The sequence below is a fragment of the Mus pahari genome, chromosome 2, assembly GCF_900095145.1.
Source record: "Mus pahari chromosome 2, PAHARI_EIJ_v1.1, whole genome shotgun sequence".
In the NCBI taxonomy this organism is placed as follows: Eukaryota; Metazoa; Chordata; class Mammalia; order Rodentia; family Muridae; genus Mus; species Mus pahari.
This window is the reverse complement of record NC_034591.1, coordinates 96,781,783-96,809,561: the sequence shown is the minus strand read 5'-3', so window position 1 is coordinate 96,809,561 and position 27,779 is coordinate 96,781,783.

The following is a 27,779-nucleotide window of genomic DNA, read 5'->3' as shown; positions in this document are numbered from 1 at the left end:
TCACAGAAATGCAAATCAAAACAATTCTGAGATTCTAAACCTTACACCCTTCACAATGGATAAGATGAAAAACTCAAGGGATATCACATCCTGAAGAGGATGTAGAACAAGAACACTCCTCCATTTCTGGATGGAAGTGCAAACTTGTACAACTACTCTGGAAATCAATTTGGCAGTTTCTCAGAAAATTTGGACTAGTTCTCTGCCTCAAAACCCATCTACACTACTCCTGGGAATATGTGGAAAAGATTCTCCACCATACCACAAGAACAGTTACTCAACTATATTCATATCACTTTTTTTTTTTTGGAATTGTCAGGAACTGGAAAAAATCCAGATTACCCTCAACTGAAGAACGGATAAAGGAAATGTGGTTCATTTACACAATGGAATATGACAGCCATTAAAAACAAGAACATCAAGAATTTTGCAGGTAAATGGATGGAAATATCATCCCGAGTGAGGTAACCCAGACCCAAAAAAGACATGCATAGTATGTACTCATTTATAAGTGAATATAAGCTATAAAGTTCAATATAATCATGGTTCAATCCATAGAACCAAAATAACCAAATAACAAGGAGGCCCCAAAGGAAGATGTTAGAATCTTTCTTAGAATGGGAGATGAGATATATATTGGGGTCATGGAGGGAGGGAGGGAACTGGGAGGAAGGGAAATGAGGATGGGAACAGGGTAGGGAGATCAGGTGTAGGAAGAGAAGAGGAGAGAAAGAAAATCAGTAGTGGCCAGGAGGGTGCATCTCTAGGACATACCAGAAACCTGGGACAGGAAGACCCCAGGGTATCTAATTGGGTAACTCTAACCAAAACTCCTAGCCATGGTGGAAATGGATGCCAAAGTGGGCACCATTTTCTGTTTGTTTGTTTGCTTTGAAAATGTTCACAAGAATGGTCTCTAGGTCAGGTAATAATAATCTTTCTATCTGGAACTTCTTTGAGATGGGAACCCCACAGTTCACATTTCCTTTAGTACCTCTCTGTTCATGCATCTAATGGAAGTCCCATTAATTCCCACTTAAAATTTTCAACTGCATTTCTAGTCTGAAGTTCTAAGATCTTTCTTAGTCCTCATACAACAGCATGATCAAGCATGTCACAGCAATATCCGAGTTCCTGGTACCAACTTCTACCTTAGCCATTGTTCTATTGCTATGCAGTGATACCCTGATAAATGCAACTCTTATAAAAGGAAGCACTTAATAGGGGGGTTGTCTAAACATGGTATTGGATGGTGTACCTTCTTTTGCAGTGATGGCCAAAGTGATATGTTCCCTGTCATGGATGATACAGCACATGAAACTAAAGTTTAGGAGTCTACGAATTCCAGAATGGTTCTTTTCTTCTATGCTTCTCTGTTGTGTTAAACATCATGATTCTTGATGAATGAGATGTATCATGAAAGTACGGGGAGAACACTAACATCACTCCTGGGTTGAAATTTAGTGTAGTCTTGAAAGTAGCATGAATGGGATGACAACACAGCAGACTATAGCCGAAGGTACTGGCTATCAACGTGGGTGTAAAGACATGAAATTGAGGTGTAGGTCTCTGTCAGGGATAGGGAGGTACTGTCCTGAGAAAATGCAAATCAAATACTATGCTCTGCATTTGAGTTGATAAGAAAAACAGAAGGAAGATGAGGTGGAGATGCTGGCTTATCTTTTTTTTTTTTTTTTTTTTTTTCATAGTTGACATGTCGATTTAAGGAAGACAGTACAATTGCATCTTTGCCAAAAGACTTTTCTTGGGATCCAAAGTCTTGTAATGTTTGAGAGGAATCAAACAGGGGGAGGGAGAAAATAAGCCAAAATGATAGAACATATACCTCACGTCCAATCTCTAGTATAGAGGAAAAAACTTTATAACTCATTATTCAGATGGAGCCTTAGAAATAGGCCCGTGCAAGAAAATAAAAGAACTAGGGAATATTCTGCAAGCAAACAGCTTGAAATAGGAAATACATATATGTGTGCATATATTTACAAACATGCTTGCATACTCATAGATGTATATATGAACATACACACATATATAGAAGCATATACATACAAATATATAAACACATATATATGGTTCTGGAGTACATAAAAGTATTTACCCCGTGCCTTCTTCCATTTACTTTATTAACCGTTGTTGGGATAAAGTGCCCTGACAGGTATTTTATCCACTGACTATGAAAGTGGTTCTCTTTATACTCCACTGTTAATTGTTGCACTGGCAGAGTCAGGTGCTGGAAGGATATGCAAACGTTTGTTACTTCTTCATCTGCCAAAAAGGATGATTGTCTGAGATTATCATGTTAAAAAACAAACTGCTGTGGGGGAAATCAGGGAAGGTTGTGTTGCCCTCAATCTGACCAAAAGGCAAAACTAAGAGGTGGACGGGGCACATAGTCCTGCTGCTGATTGGCTCACAATGAGTAAGCTATAGAATCAATCATTCCCATTATACTAATGGCTTTTTATATGAGAAAGGAATGGGCATTTTGATAAATAAAGAGCTGTCAGATGGATCTGGGGTAGAGGGATAGAGGAAGCAGAATAGGAGCAAGACATGGAGGCTGGGTTGTGTTAGATGAGGAGCTGAGGGACTGCCCCAACAAACAGGCTAACTGCCTGATACTGTAAAGATGTCTCTATGCCTTTATTATTGAACCTCAAGTGGGCACTCCTGCCCCAAAAGCTTAGGCAATAAATGGGACCCAATTTAGGGCAAAGGATCCAGGCAAAGGGTAGACATCACTTTGTCCAAGGCCTATGGAATAGTACAGAATAGTGGACAGAATTATGAGAGATGCAGACAGTGATGGAGTTCTACATAACTATTTTTTCTAAAGTGATACATTTGTACTGCTGTGATGAGGGAAATTCATGAGACTCAGGAAGCTAATGAATTTCACATGACTGAGGAAGTTCACATAATAAGATGTGAGAAGCTCAGAGGTTTTGCATCCTTCTTGAAGACACACATCCAGTTTCTGTACACAGGAGTTTATCTGTGGAGAGTCTCCTCTGTGGAGATATTTGCTAGAGGAACAAGGCTATCAAGGGTTGGAGTCCTTATGAGTCTTCACTCTTCCTGATGGAAGTTCCTGTGATGCCGCTGCTTTCAAGCCATCCATGCTGCTTTATCTTCTTTCTGTATCTCAGAATGAACTTGCTGGCCCATCACCTACACTTAAGTGGAACGTTTTCTTTAGATTGTCACCCTTGCTCTAGAGTAAATAAACGGTCCTGTCTCCCAGGAAAATTCAGACAACAACCACAAATACCATTAACCATAACGTTAGACACCAAGGTGGGCTTATTCAATGGTGCATTGGAAGCAAGTTGGCCCCAGAACTCTGCACTCACTGCTTTCCCATAAACATTTTAGCTTCTGCAGTGTAAGCATTTGAACATAACACCATCTGTTTCCATTTACATGGAACAGTAAACAAAAGTTTTTCTACCCCATTCACATGAAGAAGGGTGACTGAATACCCATCTTTCCTACACAGCTAACTTACACTTCGCATTGCACTATTCTTCATGTCTTTCTAGCTGATTCTTAAGTGTTTAGAAATACTGTTTCTGAAACTCTCCTTGAATCTTCCCATGTGACCTACCCTCGTTTTACTGGACTACCTGCCCAGACAAAACAAACTATGGGTTTGTAAATTACCAGATTACACCTGTGGATACTAAAATCACTAAAGAAAAGCTAAATCTATTTTTCTCACTGTTTAACCATTTCCATTTTACCCTTAGAGACTTCAACAGTTTGATGTAATTTCTAGGTTTACCCTTGAACCCACTTTATTTTGCAAGGATATCATTTCCCACTCTTCAGTGGCCTGTTAACACCATGGAACTGTACAGATATTTGAGAGTTCAGCAAGTACTGATATTGAACTGAATAATACTACAGAAAATGGAAAATAATCTCCAATATCAAACTGCTTCCAATCACACATTGCTCTGTTGGAAGTAAAAGACCGCTTTTTCCTCTGTTCACAGTCGGTGTCATTTATGCAGCTATGGGGGAAAAAAATGCACATCTGCTCACTTTTTCAACATCTACCATTTGACTCTTCTAAACAGTAAATGGGATTACGTCTTGCATCAAGGAATAGGATTACTGTAAGAAAAGCTGCATCTGTGTCTATGGAAGGTTCACAGCTATCCACAACAGTCCAATCTATCACGCGTATGCCTGCCCTTTTCTCAGTGATTAACAAGTTTCTGATATATTTTCAAGATTTTGAGTTAAAAACTATAAGGAGAAAAAGCCTATTGAACTAAGAGTTTTATTTGTCTGTATTTATTCATTTATATTTGTGCTTATGATAGTGGTGCACGTGATATGGATGAGATCTATATACACGTACATGTGTAGAAATACAGGCCTATGTGGGCTTGCAGAAGCTGTAAAAGAACTTCAGGGCACCTGCTTTATTACTTTCTGATTGTTTTCCTTTGAGAGTGTCTCTCCCTGAACCTGGAGCTAGGTTGTCAGCCAGATGCACTGGAAATCCTGTTGACTCTGCTCCTCATAGTTATGGCTTTATAGACTTGCATATAGTATGCTGGGCTTTTTTCCAAGTGTCCTAGCATTTGAACTCTGGTCTTTGTTCTTCCTCAGAAAGTGCACTTATCCATCAAGCCATCTTTCCAGCCCCCTAGCAGACAAAGCAGCATGACCAAGAACCACAAGCCCAGCCTTCCCAATTCTTGTCTATTTATCCTCAAAACACTGTTTTTAAACCAGTTAACACAGTCATAACATTTTGTCATTTTTCCATCTGCACAAATTGAAATAGTCATGTCATAAAGACATATCTATAAGACGTAATAGAATCAACAATTTTCCTATTTTTATAGCTTAAGCTTCTCTAGATCTTGGAAGAATTAGAATACTGATCATTCATACAGATTTAAATTTTTTTATCTAATGTAGACACAAAAAAGGCTGGGTAGCCTTTCTGTAGCAAAACTTTAATAAAATATCATAGGTTGTGTGTTTTAAATAATAAAAAGGGAATATTCTTACAAGTCTTGGAAGCTAAATATCATTTATAGGTACAGATAAGTCCCGAGAGCACCCTTGGAGACAGTGAAATAAATAGATCTAGGAAGAAAAGAACAGAATGTATGTATTTGACTGAGAGCTAGGAGGTTCACATCCTGAGAAGACCCTCTACAGATCCTTTGCATTACAGTTGTCTTTGGGCTGGCGAGTTTTTGTTTTGTTAAACAGAGCCCAGGTCGGTTTTTCTGGGAACTGGCTTCTTTAAATGTAAAAGCTGAATGTTTCTTTTTCCCCAAGCAGTCTAACAGAAATCTGTTTTTGAGCTTCACAAAAGCAGCCTCCCTGGTTGGCATACATCTGTGTCATCCCTACAGGTCTGAGTCTTCCATGTACCTGCATGCTTCCCAATTCTTGTCTTCCACTCAGATTTAAAAACAAACAAAAATCTCTGAAGAGGATACCCGTGTGTACTCACAAGTACATTTGTTTAGACACTGTTTTTTTCGAGTGCCGCCATCTTCTGAGACAGAGGGCTTGGGACCCAATGTGAATCCAAAATTTAACATATACAGCTTGCCAGTGCATCTGAATTGTAAGTATAATAATTAGGGGGAAAACACACAATGGAGAGGCTGAAGTATGATTGTAGTCCCAGACAACCCTGGGCTACAGAGTTAATTCTTGTCTCAAATAGATAAGCAAGTAAGTAAAATCAAACCAAAAGCTAAAGAAAATATATAAACAATGAGTTTTAAAACATTAACAGCTTTGCTGACAGTTTTGGCTCATAGCTCTGAGTAAGAAATTGTTACAATTTTGTTTCTATCTTGGCAGTGTCACAACTATCAAAAGATGAAACAAAAGCTGCCAAATTTGCATATGCAAATTTTATGCTGGGGTCCAATTACAGGGCCAGGAATGGTTACTTCCTGAAAGATTTATCTTCCTCCAGGTGGGCCATTTTCATTCCCAGCATGATATTCCTGTAGGGATCCTAATTCCTAGTCACTTTCTTTTATAATAGCCCTATGTATTTGCCAGAAAGAAACACTTCATGGGCTTATTTGAGATAAAGGATTATAGAAAGGATAAATTAAAAAATAATGAGCTATGTCCCTACTGGGGTAAGTGGTCGTGGTTCAGAAAGAATAAAGGTGAAACAGAACAGAAAAATGGACAGAGGGTTTTGTACTGTGAATTTGACTTATTTTTTTTTTTAAATAATGAACAAGCTTATATACAGCCAGTGTTTATGATAGTCAGATAAGTAGATGTGTGTATATAGAAAGGTAATTAAACAGACACATAGATACTGATGATAGAGACAGATAAATAAATCATTAGAGGAAAAAGTGATACATGGTAATAGTTAAGTAGGTAGATATATGAGAGGTAGGTAAATGACTTATAGATGGATGAAAGATAGCTAAAACATAGATGATACTTAGACAATAGCATATAGATTGATAGATAATAAATAGATGTCAGAATGAGAAGTGATAGATGCTAGTGTTCATAAAGAAATGATCAGCAATGAGAAAAATATAAAATGTAAATAGAAATAAATGACTTGGAATTTCAAACACTGAAATATACTTAATAAGTGAAGGAAATAAAATAACAGAAAATAAGGTGCAATCGCAAAGGCTGGCTGTTTAGAATGACTTGGATATGAAGAGGTTGGAATACGGCAAGTTCATAAGCAAATTACCTTGCACTGTCTTAAACCCTTTCATAGCCACTTACTGCCCATCTCTATGTAAACTCATATATTTGTGACTATTGGGAAAATCCTTTGGAAGAAATGAACAAATCCCTATTTTCTACCAATCTCAAAGACTAGCATACTGACAAATTACATCTCAGGTCTATAACAGAATTCCTTGCTTTGCCACCTATTTGACATTTCCATCAACATATATGAAAAGTGTCTTGACATGATTTTCTTGGTTCTATTTCTATCTCACTTCAAGACTCTGTAGTATGTTAGAACATGGAGTTTGAGAATATCTGAATCTGTGTTTCTCAGTCACAATCACTCATATTTGCCTGGGGGGGCGAGGAGATATACATATGAATATAATCATCCTTTGATGTAAAGTTATCTCTTGGTCTATAGATAGAGTCTTGATGCTCATGTAAATTTGTTCTAAAACTATTTATTTTGATGCTCACTAGTAGGATTGTACAGTATGCAGAATGTTGATTGCCCTCTTTGTTAACTTTCTGTCTAAGCTCATCCCACAGTTACCTGGCAACAGCCAGGTATGCTTGACTGACTATAAAAATGGCTGCGTGCATCTCTTGCTCTCTTCCTTTCTCTCTCTCATTTTTTTATGTCTGAAGTTTTTCTTTCTTTCTTTTTTTTATTGGATATTCTCTCTATATAAATTTCAAATGTCTTCCCCTTTCCAAGTCTCCCCTTTGGAAACCCCCTATCCCCTCCTCCCTCTCCCTGCCACTATGAGGGTACTCCTTCACCCACCCACCCACTCCAGTCTTCCTGCTCTGGCATTCCCCTACACTGGGGCATAAACACCCTCTGACCCAAGGGCCTCTCCTCTCACTGATGCCAACAATGGCATCCTCTGCCACATGCGCAGTTAGAGCCATGGGTCCCTCCATGTGTACTCTTTGGTTGGTGGTCCAGTCCCCTGGGGTTCTACAGGGGTCTGGCCTGTTAACACTCTTGCTCCTTCCATGGGACTCAAACCCCCTCAGCTTCTTCAGTCCCTTCTCCATCTCCTCCATCTGGGACCCTGCGCTCCCTTCCTTCCCCTCTCTCTCTCCATTCCTTTCCCCTCTCTGCCTCCATGTGCTCATGGCTGGCCTCTATTCCTCTTCTCTACTTCTCTCTCTCTTGTAGTGTTAAAAATAATAATAAGCTGCCTAAGATACCCAANAGAAGAAGTGGGGTCTGTGAGAACATGAACTTTTCACCCTCCCNTGCTGAACAATGGTTCCCGGAGCAGTCCTGTACGAAAAGTTTCCTGGAACAACCACAATAACCCATAGCCTCCGGTCACAATGTTCCAATGCCCCTGTAAAATGTCACCACCCTAAAATGTCGCAAAGCCCTGGGTGTGTTGCCTAGTGTTACACATGACTAGCATATGACCTAACTGTATGGAAAGTTTATGGTCTTGGAATTCCCCTTTCTCCCTCCCTCTGCTCCCCCCGGTTTGTGGTTTTTTCCTTTATAAGCTCTGTAAAAATTCAGGTCGGGGTCGAAACTCCTCTACTCCCTGTGTGGTGTATGAGTCTCGACCCCAGCATGCTGGCCTGAGCTCTCGTTTCATCTCGCATACAATAAAGCTTCCTCGTGTGATTACAGCAAGTCGGTCTCTGCGTCCTGCTGGGTGCGCGTCCTTCCCGAGACTAGAGTGGGGGGCTCCCTTCGGGGGTCTTTCACTCTCTCTCCCTCTCTCTCTCTCTCTCTCTCTCTCTCTCTCTCCACCCCCCTCAGCCTTTCTCTGCCTCTTCTACCCTCTTAACTCCTACCCCCATACCCTAAATAAACTCTATTCTATACTATATTATTATGTAGCTGGTCCCTCACGGGGAAGGGACTGCTGCGGAGGAACCCCTTTCCCCCATATCTGACTAAACCTCTATAGAACATATTTCTCCTCTATTTATCTTTTAATAAACACATCAGTCTTCATATCCAGGTTCAGCGAAGACCTTGTATTAATGAAATTACAATCATAGAGCAGGAGACCCACGTTCTCCTCAGACTTCCACATATGCGTATGAGTGAACACACGCACACACACAGACACACTTCTTGGCCTTACTTGACTCTTTGAACTATATTTGAGTATTTTATTTTATATATTTAAAAATATGTCAATATGTATATAAAATATGCATATACTTGTATAAAAATCAAAAATCATATACTATAAGAGTATATAATTAATAAAAATGTCATTTTCTGAATTCTGAATATTATTTCACTCTTTTCTCAATAATATGAAATAACATAAAATTATGATTTATGGTATCATATATGTTCACTATATGGAAAAGATACATTGCTACTTAAGTTTTCTTTATTGTGAAAGTCTTAAGATTGTTTATAATAAGCAATTGCTATACAATATGGAGAAAATAAAATGGGCTTCAATGGCATAGACAAAACTAAAATTGTTTTGTTATTAAATAGAGAAAATATATATTTTTGTTTTTATATTTAACATTTCATATAATCAAATTTGTTTCTTGTATCAAAAAATCTCCTTACCATAATTTTAGTTTTCCATTTTTATGAAATGTAGGGTTGGGGTATATTTTCTGATATAACTGTTGCTTTGTTAATTTACCCCACTGTGTACTCTGAAGAAAATGAAGGGAGAGGTCGAGAGGGTTTTTTTCCATGATTTTTTTTCTAATTTTCAGAGTTCTTATATTTTGCTCTAAGCACAAATGGAGACTTAAGAAACATATAAGTTTTTCTCAACAAGTGTGAACAAAATCCTTGTCTTTTAATCAATAAAGAATTATTTCATAGAGGTACTAGAGTAAGTGCTAATTTTATATGTCCATGATTCTTTTTTTTTTTTAACTTCTTTTCTTGTAAACTTTATGTACATGTGGCTGGTTGTATGAATTTATGTTTACCACATGCGTGAATGTTTCCATAGCAGATAGATCATAGCAGATGATCCATAGCATCGGATCCCTTGGAACTACAAAAATAGTCAGTCACGAGCTGTGTGAATGGTAGGAACTAAACCTTGGTCCTCTGAGAGCATAGTAAGCACTGTTATTAACTGCTGAGCAATCTCTAGGTTGCTTTCCCTTAACTTTTGTACCAGATGTATTTAGGCCTCATATTCTATATTAAATGATTATATATATACTTTGATATTTATTTTGCAACTTCATAACTATTATAACCTACTTATGAAATATCTTATTGAATTCACTTAATAAATAACTGCAAACATATCTGTGACAGATGCTGTTTCCAGATTTACAAACCATAGTGATATTCTTCCTCTCCCTCTCTCCCTCCTTCCCCCCCTCTCCCCTTCTCTCCTTCTCTCCTTCTTCCTCTTTCCCTCTCTCCCCCTCCCTTCCCCCTCCATCCGTCCCTCTCTCTGTGTGTATGCTGGTTCCTGCCTCCCATGACACATGTGTATTGGTCACAGAACAAGGTGAGTTTACCTTGAGGTAGAGTTTCTGAGCTGTTTGCCCTATATATGCAAAACCAGAATGCATGTGAGTTTACCAGAACCCTCATATCTGATTCTGCCTTGCCATGGGTATGCTGGGATTATAAATATGCACTAGTATTCCTTTTTAAAACAAAAAACAAAAAACTGGACTCCAGGATTTGAATCCAGAGCCTCATGATTTCATTGCAAACTTTTTACCTAACCAACAATCTTCTCAGAAAAGAAGTAGTGTTTATAATAGAAACAATACTATTAATGATAAATGTTGAATATGGAAGCATTTTACTTTGATGATTTATATAATTCTTATTTCCAGACTAGTGACACTATGTTCCATTGTGAATGTTCCAATGTTACTCCGTGAGCTTTAACATTTGTTATACCCTACACTTATTGTGTTTGGTTTCGAACAGTTTCTCACACTCAGTCGCGTCATGTACTAGGCAGGAATTCATCATAATAATATTAGTATCTCATTCAGTCATCTGCCAGCATTCTGGACACTCCAAATACATATAAAAAGGGACAATGAGAACTTTTATTATTTATTTCATTAACTAATATTTGTTATCACAATAAATTGAATATTCCACTTAATCCGGTGATAAAGTTGAAGACAAACGTCAAAAGACACACTAGAAAAGGAAGTCTGTATTTGGACAAAAATGCATGGAACTTTAGCAGATGCTGAGCCTTCTAGTGGCTTTTACTTATGCAACTGTAATCTATTTTGAAAGCACATTTGTTGTTTCTTATTTAGTATATTATTATCAGCTGTTCTTGTTGACTGACCCCTTGTTTCTGTTTTAAATATGTCTTCCTTTAGTTTAATAGAATGTTTTTATCTCCTGTAAATCACCATTGAAATCCTGTGGAATTTTTAGTATTCATGTGTGTTTAATGTCAAGATGTCAAGCAGAACTATACATTGCAAAAAATATGAGTGTAAACAATTTTAGTTTTATAAAATTCCAATCTCGCTGGAGAGTAGCAACAGCAGGCCTTTTAAATACTATACTTTACGAAGTTAATTGCTTTAGTAGAGAAGAAAGAGGATGTAAAGGGTCATGATTGAAAAAGTTTCACGTGCTTATTACAGCAGTTAAGATGAAGTATGATGATGTGAGCTAAGGGTTAGCCAATGTAAATAGAAATTACTGTGTAATGTTAAGCAATGTGAAGATAAAAAATTGCCAGAGTAGAGTGAATTGGAGTTTGGAAATGAATAAGCAAAAATGTCAAAAGTATTTCTACGGTGATAGTAGCCGAAATAGGTAATAAAGAAAGAGAAAACCCTACCGATGATTTGAAAACAGTTGCTATTTGGAGATAATATATACTTACTGTTTTCTTTACATTGGTTTATTTATGTGTGTGTACATGATGCATAACACAACACACATACAGGAGTCAGAAGAAAATGTACTGAAGTTAGTTTTTTCTTCTACCATGTGAGGCTCAGGGATTGAACTCAGATCATAAAGTTTGGTAGCATGTTTCCTTCTCATTAAGCCATTTTGATGTTCCCCACCCCAAAAATTTTAAATTGCTTTTAAATTGTGTGTATTTTACATGACATGGGTATTTTTTCTGATGTTTTGAATTCTGTATGTGACCTGTAGTTTATTTTTCCCCTTCCTCCTTCAGCCTCTGTACTCAAAGATGGTTTCTTTTATCTGTATAAAGCTGGGTCTTTTGTTGTTGTTGTTCTTTTTTTGTTTGTTGGTTGGTTGGTTTTCTGGGTTTCTCTTTGTTTGATTTTGTTTTAATTTTTTCAAATATAAGTGTTACTCTATATTTTAATTAAAATCTTTGAAATTTCAATATGAAATAACTATCAATATGAACTATTTCTCTATACCTAGTCTTAATATTTTACCCAATTAATTACTGGGGTGCATGTTACAGTGGACATCTGGAAACCAGAGGTTGACTTGCAAGATTACGTCCTCTCCTTCCACTCTACCCAAACTCTACCTAACAGGCAAGTCAGCAAGATCCCTTATCCACTCAGTCATCACGCTGGCCCTGAATACCTATTTTGTAATGTGATTTGTACTGTACTGTGATATCTATCCTTCCTTTTCAATAGATGGTTTATTATAGTATTATTTATTGATTCTCATATATTAATTCAGTTCCACTGCAGATTTTTGCTTCATCCAATACAAAAATGTTACATCGGAAAACAAAGAATCACTTAACCTTCCACCTGGAACAAGGCAAGCTAACATTTTGAAGCATAGAAAAACTTGTAAATAGAGGTCTCCCTTGACTAAGATAAGTTATGCTCAATTGAATATAATTTATGAATTATATTCAGGGAATGGTGCATACCTAATATGTTATTTTGCAATTAGTATCAAACTATTTTGTGATAGGAATCCACATTTATTAAAATATAAAGGGTTTTATAATTTATCATGTATGTTCGTGATGCTATTTACTGGCATGTCCCTGAACTACAAGGCTCCCTGAATAGTCATTTTGTCCATAACTGCAAGTCTGTATAAGAAGATGCTGATCAAATGATAATACTTTTTACATCAATACGTAATTGAATTCTGTGGAGAAGCATTGTGTCTACACGCAGGCTTCTGTAAGACTGTTTTCTATGAAAACTGTAGTTGGAAGCCTTACACTCCAATGCATGGATGACGGATGGGCAAGGGATTTCCACAGGGGTAATTCTTGTTAGAGAATAGAGTTTTTGATTTTGTTTGTTGTGTTTTGTTTTTTTGGTTTCAAAGCATTTTGTGAAATATTGTCCCAACATTTAGAGAGTCCAAAGGAGGCTGAAATTGAGTTACTGCTAATTACAACATCAACATACAGGCTTCTGATATTTAACACTAAAATGGAGACTATGATAAATAAAATGCCATTCCATAATCTGAAGACATGAGTCACAGAACAAATATGTAGCATTATATAGTGAAATGATGTACAAAGAATAAGGACAAGCACTGTGATATGTGCATTTCAGGGAAATAAAATCATTTTAATTTTTTATGGATCATGAATGCATACATGAAATTTTTCTTCATTACTTTCTCCATTCACCCAGAGAAACAGCACAAATGATACAACAAGAATGATTTTGAGAAAGAAACGTATGTGTTTAAGGGTTAGAGAGTTGAAAGGTCAGTTATGTATTAGAAAATGAGCTTCAAAACACAAAAGGTTAGTACTCTGGAAAAATACTCTGCTGAAATGAATAGCTGTATTCAAGAGCATATCAGTCTAACAGAAGAAAAGAACAGTTCACACAGGCACACAAAGAAGCCTGGAAAGAGTGGCTGTTACTTCAGGCTTGATACTGAAAATGACTCAAAGGAATACAGGAATAATTCTCACTAGTTTTAGGCCTCCATTTTCTATAAAATTGTCTATTATCTCCATGTATCTATAAATCTATCTATGTGTCTATGTATTTATGTGTGTATCTGTCTATCTATCTATCTATCTATCTATCTATCTATCTATCTATCATCTATCTATCTATCTTTACATATATAAAAATAAACATATATGAAATACTTATGTGTTTTTCTGTCTATATAAATTTTATATCCATATCTACCTATACAATTTATATATCTAAATCTATGTATCTATGTCTATCTATGTATATGAAGATAGATGTAATTTTTATGTGTATTTGGACTTGCGTGTGTGTGTGTGTGTGTGTGTGTCCCAGAAGTCAATGTTCATGTCTTTCTCCATCACACTCATGCTTTTATGAGACACGTCCTCTAACTGAACCCAGAGCTCACCATCTGAGCTGGCCTATCTGGCCCAGCCATAGGGATCATGCTGGCTCCCTTTTTTTTTTTTTTTTTTTTTTTTTTTTAGCAACTTTGGTTACAGACATAGATACCTGTGTTTCTCTTTCCTGTGGATGTTCAGGATTACATTTTAGGAACGTCTACTTTCACAGCAAGCTCTTTTTCAACTGAGCCATCTCACCTGTCTTGATGAATATTTTTATTTTTAGAACTACTTAAAAAAAAACTTGGAAGAAAAATGTTAAAGTCATAAATTGGCAGTGATTTATTGACAATGAAATCTATAAATATACATTATCTAAAATTATTATTCAGCTTTTATTTAACGAGTAAAAATCCAAATTCCATTATTAATTTCCTTTGCATTAATCCAAATAATAACTAATACTATGATAATTAAAATCTCTGAATTCATCAAATTATTTTTATAAATGCATTGAAAGCTATAAAATAATTATATTTTCAAACATATTGAATTAATTTGTATTGAAATATTGGCAGTTTAATCACATAAATAATCTTAAGTTGATTACTCTTACTTTCAACTTTGAGAACGGGCATACAAAGAAAAATAGCTATTTTTCTTCTTCTTCTTCTTCTTCTTCTTCTTCTTCTTCTTCTTCTTCTTCTTCTTCTTCTTCTTCTTCTTCTTCTTCTTCCTCTTCTTCTTTTTACATTTTTTGAGTAAGGATACCAACAAGAGTTTTGCATTTTAAAATTAGTATTTTTCAATAAAATTCAATTTTTAAAATACAATTTTCAATAAATTTCAATTTCACTTGATAGATTTTTTTTAAGGATAATTAAAATGAAAATTAAATTCAGGTACTTTTTGATTTACTTGTTTTCTGAATGAAGATTGTTTTTAAATTTCTGTCTATAAGTGTGTTATGCTGGGAGCACTTTCTCCTTTTCTGTAATTCAGTGGAGTTTCTTAATCACTCATCAAAGATGAGGAATGCATTTTATATGAAAACATGCATACTCTTAAGCGCCCATTGAGCTCCTAATCAATAGCATTTGATATTTATTGAAATAGCTTCCCTTTACTGCTGCTTCCTTTCCTAGCATAGGACACCTGTCAAGAGACATCAGCATTCTTTTGTCCCCAACATTTTTGCTCAGGGGACACTCCTTCAGGGTGAGTCTTCCTCTGGATCTTTCAAGAGGAAACATGGCAGATGGAAGCAACATATGCTGTGGCTTTCTTTTCAAATATCAGTATGAAGCCGGGCGTGGTGGCGCACGCCTTTAATCCCAGCACTCGGGAGGCAGAGGCAGGCGGATTTCTGAGTTCGAGGCCAGCCTGGTCTACAAAGAGAGTTCCAGAACAGCCAGGGCTATACAGAGAAACCTTGTCTTGAAAAAACAAAACAAAACAAAAAAACCAAAAAACAAATATCAGTATGAGTACATTCTCTCAAATGATGCTTTGATTTTCAGGAAGAATTTGATTTGAGACATACACTATTTCTTTTTTCCTTCCCCCTACTACTTTCCTAAATCTACTGATATTTTTTTCTTCCTATTTAAACTAAAGGAATTTGTCTCAAATATACCAAATGCTACACATGTATTGGTTCATATGGTATGACAGAATTCCTTTTTACCCTCTTAATAAATGATTTTAAATAGTTCAAAACAAGAAGTTACACAGTGAATAAATTAAATACAGATTATTGTATTAGAGTATATTAATTGGTCCTCATAGATTTTGTATTATATTTAAAATTTGGGTCTTTTCTCCAGATGTTTCAAAATGCTCCATTAACTACATTATAACATTTAATATTATAAGTCATATATTACTATTGTTCTGTAGTACAAATTGAAATCAGAATTGGTGATACTTCTCAAATTTTGTTTATTTTTCAGGATTGTTGTAGCTATCCTATGTTTTCTTTTTTTTTTTTTTCCTTTCCAGATGAAGTTGAGAATTGTTCTCTAAATGTCTATAAAGAATTGTGTTGGAATTTTGATGGGAATCGAATTGAATCTGTAGATTGCTTTTGGTAAGATGGCCATTTTTTCTGTTAATCCTACTTATCCATGAGCAAGAGAAATACTTCCATTTTTTAATATCTTCTTCAATTTCTTTCTTCAGAGACTAGAAGTTCTGTCATAACTTCTTTCTGTCATAAATGTCTTCCATTCTCTTGGTTAGATTTAAACCAAGGTATTTTATAATATTTGTGAGTATTGTGAAGGGTTTTGATTCCTTGATGTCTTGCTCAGCCCTTTTAATCATTTGTTTAAAGGGAGGCTATTTTTTTTTGGAATTTGTTTTGTATTCAGCCAATTTTCTGAAGGTGTTTATCACCTGCAAGTGTTCTCTGGTAGATTTTTTAATGTCATTTATGAATAGTATTTTACCATCTGCAAATTGCAATACTTTGAATTTTCTTTTCCAGTTTGTATGGAAGTAAGTATTTGAAGTAAGACCTAATGATTCTTTTGATTTCCTTAGCGTCTGCTTTTATGCCTCTGTTTTGATTTCTGATTTTGTTAATTAGGATATTGTCTCTTTGCCTTTTAGTTAGTTTGTCTAAAGGTGTGTCTATCTTGTTGACTTTATCAAAGAACCAGCTCTTGGTTTCATTGATTCTTTGAATTGATCTCTTTGTTCCTATTTTTTTGTTATTCATCCCTGAGTTTGACTGTTTTCTTCTCTTGGGTGTGTTTGCTTCTTTTTGTCATACAGCTTTTAGGTATGCGTTTAAGTTGCTCATATGAAATGTCTCCAGTTTCTTTATGTAGGTAGTTATTAATGCTATGAATTTTCCTTTCATCACTGCTTTCATTGCGAAATGAAATGAATTTAGTTATGTTGTGCCTTTATTTTCATTGATTTCTAGAAAGTATGTAATTTTTTTCCTTATTACTTCCTTGGCCCTATGGTCATTGAACAGAGTATTGTTCATTTTCCGTAACTTTGTAGGATTTCTGTTGTGGAAGTCCAGCATTAATACATTCAGATCTGATATGATGCAAGGGGTTATTTCAATCTTCTTATATCTGTTGAGGCTTGCTTTGTGGCTGACTATATGGCTAATTTTGGAGAAGGTTCCATAAGGGGCTAAGAGGAAAATATATTGTGTTTGGGTGAAATATTCTATAGATATCTGTTTGGTCCATTTGGTTCATAACCTCTTTTAGTTTCATTATTTCTTTGTTTAGTTTCTGTCTTGATGATCTGCCCATTGGAGAGGGGAATATTCAAATCTCCCACTATTGATGTATGAGGTTCGATGTGTGATTTAAGCTGTGGTAACGTTTCTTTCATGAATGTGTGTTCCCTTTTGTGTGTTGTGTTTCTTGTATACACCAGATTAATGGATCCTGTTTATGCATTTACTCTGTTAGACTGAGTTTTGTATTGGGGAATTGATTTCATTGATATTGAAAAATATTAATAATTAATGATTGGTAATCCTGTTATTTTGATGTTGTTTGTGGCAGCATGTGTGTGTCTGCATGTGCTTGAATGTGTTTGTGTGTGTGTGTATTCCTCTGCTTTCAGTTTATTGGTGTGAAATTATTTATTTCTTGTATTTTCTTGCAAATATTTTGCCTAATTGAGTTGAACATTTCCTTCTAATATCCTCTGTAGGGCTGGAATAAATTTGGTTTTCTCCTGGAATATCTTGGTTTCTCCATCTACAGTGATTAAAAGTTTTGCTGGGTATAGTAATCTGGGCTGACATCTTTTCTCTTCTAGACTCTGTAAGACATCTTCTGGGGCCCTTCTGGCTCTTAGAATTTATATTGAGAATCAGAAGAGAAGTTTGATATGCCTGCCTTTATATGTTACTTGGCCTTTTACTCTTACAGCTTTTAATATTTTTTTTCTGTTCTGTCCATTTTATATTTTGATTAGTATGTAGTGGAGGATTTTCTTTTTGGTTCTAACCTATTTGATATTTTATAAGCTTCTTGTATGTTTATAGGCATCTCTTCCTTTAGGTTGAGATATTTTCTTCTATCATTTTGTTGAAAGTGTTTTCAGGGCCTTTGTGGTGGGAATCTTCTTCTTCTATTACTATTACACTTAGGCTTGGTCTTTTCGTAGTGTTTTAAATTTCCTGGGTGTTTTGTGTCCTGAACATTTTAGGTTTTTCATTTCTTTGATGAATGTATTTATTTCTTCTATTGTATCTTCTTTGTCTAAGATTTCATCTCTTTTTGGTGATGTTTGTGCCTATAATTCCTGTTTTCTTTCTTTCTTTCTTTCTTTCTTTCTTTCTTTCTTTCTTTCTTTCTTTCTTTCTTTCTTTCTTTCTTTCTTTGTTTTTAAGTCCTGTTTTCTTTCCTGGTTTTCCATCTTGAGGATTGCCTCAAATAAAATCATGACTCAAAATAATAAATTTTCCTAGAATCTATAAGATAACTCTAGTTAAATTATCCTAGAATTTCTGTGTGAAACAGAAAAACATAAAACTTGTAGATTCTTAGATGTGTATTTAGTAAGTAATAGGAAGTAGGTAAAATTGATGATGTTACATTATGTTTTTATGAAATGTTTAACTTTAAAAGTAACAAAAGCTAAGAGCATAGATAAAATATTTATGAAAATTAATGACCTCATAAAACAAAGTGTTTTTCCTTGTACAGTAAATGGATCCATAATGTGAATATGTAAGAAGTTTCTAGATACTAATAATATCTGAAGTATGACATTGTAATTGATCAGATAAAAGAGGTTGAGTATGTTTGACACTTCAATCTGGCACAGAATGAGAGCTCAATATTCTATGAAGACACTGGTGTTAGGGCAGAGGTAAGGCTTCTCTATTTTAAAGATTCAGCTATTTATTATTATTTTCTGTCTGGGCAGAGGCTTTAAGAAGAACTTACTTAATTACATCCTGTCTGCTATGGTTGATCTGCTGACTCCTTCAAGGAATTTAGCTTCGACTTGATGTCTCAGTTCTAGAACCTTTTAGTCTTTTTCTCTTGTTCACATCTCCAACACAAAAATCCACCTGTTGTTCTAATGAGAAATTATAGTCATCTGTGTTGTCTTGTCCCCCCACACCCCAGCTTTTCAAGATTAAAATCAAATCATTTGTGTTTTATTCAGGTGCTCACCAAATTCCTGTATTGGATCTCTGGAGCTGGATTGACAGGTAGATGTGAGCCAACCAATATGAGTGGTAGCAACTAGGCGTGGGTCTTTTAAAAGAGCAGCAATTGCTCCTAGCCACTGAACCACCACTGTAGCTTTGTACTTTTGGAGGGAGATACCAGTGACGTTTGCTTCCCATCATCAGTATAAGAAAGGTGTTAGGTGTGGAGAGGCAGTGATTCTCCTTCCTCTTCTTCAACTTACACATTCACTCTCCTTTGTGATCAACCTCCAACTTTGGCAAAATGAAAGCCAGTGAAACTGTTAAAACCAATTATTTTCATTGTTATAATCTCTAGAATTTGGATTTTTCACTATGATTTTGTGAATATTTAACCTGACATTTCTTTCCTATCTGTGGTTATTATGCATTAATCCTTTTCAATTGTCTACAATTTCTTCTTACCCTAAGCATCCCCCCCCTTGAGAAAGAACTAATTATCCACCATCCTTTAAATATCATTCTGAACAGTATCAGATATAGCTTTAAGTGGTGTTCTATACATAATACCTGTTTTTGTTAATTCCACAGAAACAATAATGCACAGGTTGATGAAAGCAAAAACCTTATAAACACCAATAATCAACATAGATTTTGTAACTTTCCAATACTCAAAGGGGGAAAGAAATGGAGACTCAAAACAAATTGTCTTCAACTATCTTTTCTTCATATAGAATCAATTCTTCTTCATTTCAGGTCAAATCAAAGCTACTAGGATTTTCTAATTTAATTCCAACTTCCTCATGAAGGAAAGCTTTTAAAATTAATCAAAATTATGAACAAAATTTAGCTAACATTGTGTGTTATCACAACAGAGATGTAGATGTATAAAAACAAAGTTGTTTCTCCCATCCTCAGATTTCAAGAATAATGACTCTGATATTCAAAATATTCCACCTTCTATTCTAGCCTCTCCTATAGGCTATTGGCTTTTTGATTGACAAGTGATGTGACCATGCAGTACACAAGAAATACATTCTACAGGAAAGGGTAAAACCACTCCAGAAATCAATATGAAGGTTCCTCAGAAAATTGGAAATAGATCTACCAGAAAACTCAGCAGTACCACTCTTGGGAATATACACAAAAGATGTCCCACCATGCCACAGGGGCGAAACAACCCAGATGTGCCATGAGAGAAGAATAGATACAGAAAATGTGGTTCATTTACACAATGGAATACCACTCAGCTATTAAGAACGAGGACATACTGAGTTCTGGTGGCAAATGGATGGAAGTAGAAAATATCCTCAATGAGGTAACTCAGACTCAAAAGGACATGCATGGTATGTACTCACTAATAAGTGGATATTAGAAAAAAAAGAAAGAAAGAAAAGAAAAGAAAAGAAAAGAAAAGAAAAGAAAAGAAAAGAAAAGAAAAGTAGAGAATATCCAAGACACAGTCCACAGAACTCTAAAAGGTCACCAAGCTAAAGGATCCAAGAGAGGACTCCTCAGTCTCACCTGGGAGTCAAAAGGAGGCAATCACAAGTGGGGTGAGAGGAATAGACCTGGGAGGTAAAGTGGATGGGGGTTGGGGATGGGGGTGAAGAGGGAAAACTGATATGGTATTGGGTAAGGGAAAAGGACTGAATCTCTGGTCAACAGAAACAATGAAAACAGGCACCTCCAGGAGGTAGGAGGTTGGGGGAACCCCTCCAAAGTGCACCAGAGACCTGGGAGGTTAGAGACTCTCAGGACTCAAAGGAAGGAACCTTAGATGAAATGCCTGACAGTAGGGAGAGGGAACTTATAGAGCCCAACTCTAGCAGGAAGACAGGGCATCAAGTGAGGGAGGGTTTGCCATCCCACAGTCAAAACTCTGATGCATATTTGTTCCTGTATAAAAGAACTGCAGGGATGGAAATGGAGAGGAGTCTGAGGAAAAGAAGGTCCAGCAACACGCTCAAAGTGGGATCCAGCTCAATGGGAGGTCCCAAGGCCTGACACTATTACTGAGACTATGGGGCGCTCACAAAAAGGGACCTATCGTGACTGCACTCAGGAAGACCCAACAAGCAGTTGAAAGAGTCAGGTACAGATATTTGCACCCAACCAAAAGACAGAAGCTGCTGTATTAGGAAAATTAGGTTGAATTAGGAAAAGACTTGAAGAAGCTGAGGAGGAGGGCGAGCCTGTAGGAGGATCAGCAGTCTAAATTAACATGGACCCCCAAGATCTCGAAGACACTGGACCATCAACCAGGCAGCATACACCAGCTGATATAAGGCCCGCAATACATATACAGCAGAGGACTTCTGAGTTTAGATTCAGTCAGAGAAGATACATCTAGTCCTCAAAAAGACTGGAGGTCCCAGGGAGTTTAGAGGTCTGGTTGGGTTGGGGATGTGGGGTAGGGATATCCTCATGAAGACAGTGGGCTGGGGAGAAGGTATGGGATGTGGAATAGTCAGAGGGTGGACAGGGTGGGGGTGGGAAATAAAATCCGGAGTGTAAAAAACTAAATCAGTAAATAAGACAAAAAAATTTAAAAAGAAAGAATAAAATAAATAAAAAATAATAAAACAATATGTTTCTTATTTAGAGAAAAATGACATATAAAGTATTCAAAAACAAAATCAATAAAATTAAAAAATGATATTACCTTTGTTAATGAAAATGTTTTTAACATGATGGAGAAGTTCACAAACATAAATTGCATTATGGGTAATTAAGATATACTAGTTTTGGTCCTAAGGTGGGTACATATTAAACTTTTTGCATGGTGGAACATAACATTATATACATTTTTTTTGAAATTTTAAATATTTTATTTAGCTTCAAACTAAATAAATAAGGGAAACAAGACAATTTAAATCCAACATAAACAAATACAATGAGCAAGGAGAAAATTCATAAGATATAAATTACATCCAATACAATGATACCTGGTTCTTTGATTAAACAGGAGAATGCCTAGGTTGCTAGAGATTTTAAATTTTACTTTTACTTTTTTTATCATTTTATTTATTTTTTTCAATTTTTTTAAAATTTACATTTCAAATGTTATCCCTTTTCCTGGTTTTCCTCCAAAACCCCTATCTCATACCCCTCCCCCTGCTCACCAACCCAACCACTCCAGGTTCCCTGTCCTTCTATTCCCCTACACTGGGCCATGGAGCTTTTACAGGACCAAGGACTTTCCTCCCATTGATGCCCAACAAGGCCATCCTCTGCTACATATGCTGCAGGAGCCATGGGTCCCTCTATGCATAATCCTTGGTTGGTAGTTTAGTTTCTGGGAGTTCTGGAGGTACTGGTTGGTTAATACTGTTGTTTTTCCTGTGGTGTTATTTGTTTGTGTGAGAGTTGCATGCATGAGGTACTATTGTATATACATCTTCTTAAGATTGCATAAAACAAAATAATCACTTCTATTTCTCCTAGCATGATCACCATTTTCTCTCAGTTTCACATTGTAAGCACTCAGCAGTATGAAAACTAATTGCAACATAGCTGTAAAATTAATGTACCTTGACATGAGGTGATCCCTTGTGGTCTAAAATCAAATTTATACAATGAAAAAGTAGGAACCTTTAGAATTGAGACTTTGTACTTAGTATACACACTGGATAATTCCAATTGTTGTACACAGCCACTTCACAAATATCCAGGCAATATGAGAAGAAAAATATTTAGTAAAGATAATAGCACACTTGAATAATTTCATGAAAATACTGCTTTTCTTTTGTTTTAATACCTTTTTTTATTTTTTATTTTTTGTGGTTTCTAGAGACTGGGTTTCTCTGTGTAGCTATTGCAGTCCTGGAACTCACTCTGTAGACCAGGCTGGCCCTGAACTCAGAAATCTGCTTGCCTCTGCCTCCCAAGTGCTGGGATTAAAGGCGTGAGCCACCACGCCCGGTAATACCTTTCTTTTTTATGCCTAAAAGTTGGATGGTTTTCCACAAAGGAATTTAAGCTCATATCTACAATGGTAGAGTTAAATATCATGAAATTTACTGCCATAGAAATTATAAATATTCTAGAACATGAATAAACCTAAAACTTCTTTCTGGAATTGACATTTACATTTGAAGCATATCTAAATATCTTCCTCCATTATGCTGATACTATTTTTCCCCCCAGTGGCCTTCTATTGAGATGAGCAGTAAATACTATGGTCATTATTTTCCTTCTTTCTCATTAAAGAAATTATAATCACCAAGGGCACTATACTTAATAGAGTGGTTAAGTATGGTAGCACAGGTTTGTAATCCAAGAAGTTGCAAACCCAGCTGGAATATCAGAAGTTCATTACCATTCTTGGAATACTAGCCAATTGGAGACCAGATTAAGGGGATAAGTGAGACCCTGTTTCATAAAATAAAAGCAGCAGTAGTAGTAATAATAGTAGTAGTAGTAGTAATAATAATAATAATAATAATAATACACAGATACCGTACCTGATGATAATAAAAATAGTAATAATATGTAGATACTATATATTTGCTAATTTTTGCAGTGATCCTACTATATAAATCAAAAAACTCGTCATAAAAAGGTATTTTGATCTATGCTTTAATGTGGACATTATAGTCTACAGAAACAAGACTATAAAAATAACTTTCAAGTATAAGGAAACAGTACTCTACTACATGAAGACTCACTCACAAATGACACAAAAAATAAAATAGGGATATTATATCTGGGCTTATGGAAGCATATCATGCCTAAAGGATTTTATGACAGTAGACATTCTAATGGGAGAGGGGTGTCACACATAAGGTTAGATTGCATTGACCTGCTGGACTGAGAAGTTCTGTGAATTTATTTGGCATTTCCACTGATTCCTTACCTTTTATTTATTTATTTTATTAGCATACAAAGAATTAGGCTCCGTGATAGCATTTTCAACCACAATTTATTTTTCCTGTTTCTCTTCCTTCCTTCTTCCCTACCCTCCTTTTTCTCATATGCCCTCTCCGTACTCATGCTACAAGTCCTTCTGGCCTCCTCCTATCGATCGCTGTTTGCTCCCACTATAGAAATGTCGGATGAGATCATTTGCTCATTTTTAGTAGGATTAATTTTTATCAAGTTTCTAGATTCTGTCTATGATGTGAATGTGACACCTCTGTCAGATATTATTAACCTACTTTCACCTTGTTGTGTGTGAAGATCAACAAGCTGACCAGAGTAGAGGAACTGTTGACTTTTTGAATGTTTTTGCATCTAGTACATCTAATTACAACTGACCAAATTGTAAGGATGGAATCTAAGCAAGCCTCCATATACTATATGTCTGCTCCTAAAGGCTTCTACAGAGGCCTCTAAGGTGACATTTGCCTTCCACAAATGACTTGGGCTACTCACTAACAGTCCTGGAGGTACTGAAGAGGGTGGTATGGCTGATTAATGAGTTACAGTCAAGTTGCCTCTGACTCATGCAACATGGTGGCTGGGTTGTTTTCCATCATGCCATTGCTGGCAGCTGCAGAGAGAGGAGCATGCTTGCCCAAGGCATTCTCCTGTTCTAACACCCACTTCATAAATATTCATATGTACTTTTCAAGCATCTACAAGGAAGAACTAACTCACTATGCTATTCTTGCCCTGGGAAAGCCCTTTGCAATCTCTTCAGTGTTTACTTGGTTTAGTTTTGCTAAGTAAACTTCTGCTCAAACTTGTCTCTTGACTGAATTTCTACTTCAAGAAGACCAGAACCAAAAGTCCCCATCCCGTCCAACATCTGTCATATCCAAATTCTAATTTTGCCTTGTGCTTCATTTTATATAATAAGAGAGTAGATTACAGTTTTCTGAATATAAGAATTATTTTTCAATTAATTACCTGTGTGTACTGGCTAGTTTTGTGTCAACTTGACACAGGCTGGAGTTATCACAGGGAAAGGAGGTTCAGTTGGGGAAATGCCTCCATGAGATCCAGCTGCAAGGCATTTTCTCAATTAGTGATCAAGGGGGGAGGTCTCTTTGTGGGTGGGGCCATCTCTAGGCTGGTAGTCTTGGTTCTATAAGAGAGCAGGCTAAGCAAGCCAGTGGAAGCAAGCCAGTAAATAACATCCCTCCATGGCCTTGGCATCAGCTCCTGTTTTCTGACCTACTTGAGTTACAGTCCTGACTTCCTTCAGTGATGAACAGCAATGTGGAAATGTAAGCTGAATAAACCCTTTCCTCTCCAACTTGCTTCTTGGTCATGATGTTTGTGCAGGAATAGAAACCCTGACTAAGACGCTGTGTTATGTTTAATTTCAATTTTCTATATGGCTTAGATATTTTGCTTTTGAATTTCTATTAATGGTTTTTAGACATCACTGGCATTTATATTATATAGAGTTTCTGTCTGGTTAAAGCAACTATAAATGTTATATTTTAGTTCCTTTATTTAATGAGGGATAATGTATTTGAGTATCATTTTATAATATCCCTTCTCTTATTATAATCCCTTTTGTTATTTTGATAAGTATGTATTTGACATAAAAGTATTGTGGATGAAAGTTATCAGGAAGAAGTTATGCCTTCCATCTGAATCTAGATTTAGATCACCGTACATTCCCTGTTCCAATATGGAAGCAGTTTCTCGATATTTTTATAATAATGGAACAACAGAAGTCATAAATAAAGACACATTTTAAATAGAATGGTGGAGATATCAGAGAGAAGGCTACAACATGCGGAGCCTGTATGATAAGCCTCAGATGCTGTCTCTTGACACTCCTAGAGGAAGCCAAACTCTTTCATGATAAAGCATTCCAAAAGAAAAGGAGACCTCTGTTTGCATGCTCTGAATAACTTACAAATGGTTGCTGCATTCTGAGATTAGGCTGCTGCATGGTGTGAGAATCACATATACGGCTTTCCCACCACTATAAAATTGTGGAAAGTATATCCCATCATGAAAAATAAAGCAATTATGATCAACATATACCATTTTATTTTATTTTTTAGTTTGACCTTTTAACTCTACACTAGTTATATTGGTATTTCATATTTGTGTAGTTTACCTGACACTGATTCTCTCAATTATTTTCATATTACTGGGGTAAACACCAAAATCAAAAGTTACTTGAAGAAGTAAGAGTTTGTTTGGTTTAGTTCTTGATTACAGTCCACCAAGAAGGGGATTCAGGACAGGTACTCAAGGAAGGAACCTGGAGGCAGTAAGTAAAGCAGAGAGCATGGAGTAACATTCTTTCCTGGCTTCCTTCCCCAGGACTGCTCATCCTGCTTTCTTTAGAAGCTCAGGACCAGGCACACAGAGGTGGCACCTCCCACTGTAGGCTAGGTCCTCCTACATCTGCCATCAATGAAGAACATGCCTGAAAGACCCTTACAGTCCAATCTGATGGAGGCATTCTCTCAATTGAAATTTCTTTTCCCAGATAAAACAGCTTTGTGTCAAGTTACACAACCAAATAACAAGCAAATCAGGACACTAACCCACTTCTACCTCTATTTCCAACTTTATTATATATTTTTATGTGTGTGCTTGTGAATGAACATATACATATGTATATATGTATATACATCAGTATGTCTCTGTGTTATGTGTGTCTCAGTGTGTAGGTGTACCTATATATGTATATGTGCATATATGTGTGTTAATGACTGTATCCTTGTATATGTGTGCACATGTGTGTCGCTATATGTACACATTTTTTCCAGTTGAATTACATTCCATATCTCTACACTCTCACTGTTATAAAGAGCTGCTCTCTGCAATGATAATGGCTAGGCCTACTATTGACTAGTCCCCTTTGCTTACTTCAAATAGCTTATTCTTCAAACAGCAAATATCATAATAAATATTACATGTTATTTTGCTTCCTATAGTAATTATGCACAAATGCTAACTATCATGAAGAAGACTAGTTTTACTTTAGTATTGCCAACTATTTTACCATTTAAAATTTTATGATATACCTCAGCTTATATACTACAGTGATTTGTATTTCAAAAGATTTACCTATAATATCTGGATTAGTAAGTTTCTACATGCACTTTTCTTGTTCTGTTTGTTTTGTTTTAGACCATCTCATTGTAGAGCCTGGAATTAATTATTTAGCTAAATCTAGCTATATTTTTAAATTTATTATTATTTTCTTTATTTACATTTCAAATGCTATCCTGAAAGTTCCCTATTACAGGCCCCCTACCCCTGCTCCCCTACCCACCCACTCCCACTACTTGGCCCTGGCCTTCCCCTGTGCTGGGTCATATAAAGTTTACAAGACCAAGGTGCCTCTCTTCCCAATGATGGCCAATTAGGCCATCTTCTGCTACATATGCAGCTAGAGACATGAGCTCAGGGGGAACTGGTTAGTTCATATTGTTGTTNTACAACTCCTTGGGTACTTTCTCTAGCTCCTCCATTGGGGGCCCTGTGTTCCATCCAATAGCTGACTGTGAGCATCCACTTCTGTGTTTGCCAGGCACTTGCATAGCCTCACAAGAGGCTATACTTTTTGATCTCCCCTGCTCTAATTCTAAGGCCAACATTCCTGTCATTGCCAACTTTTGACAAAAACCCTAATACATTTTAGGTCTGCTTGTATGATCATAGTATAATCAAATGTTTGTGATTATACATACTGACATCGTATTTCTTAGAAAACTATTATCTCTTATTCAATTGATGTGCCCACTGATGGATTGCATTAGACTTTCTTATTGTGTTTCATATTTCTAGAG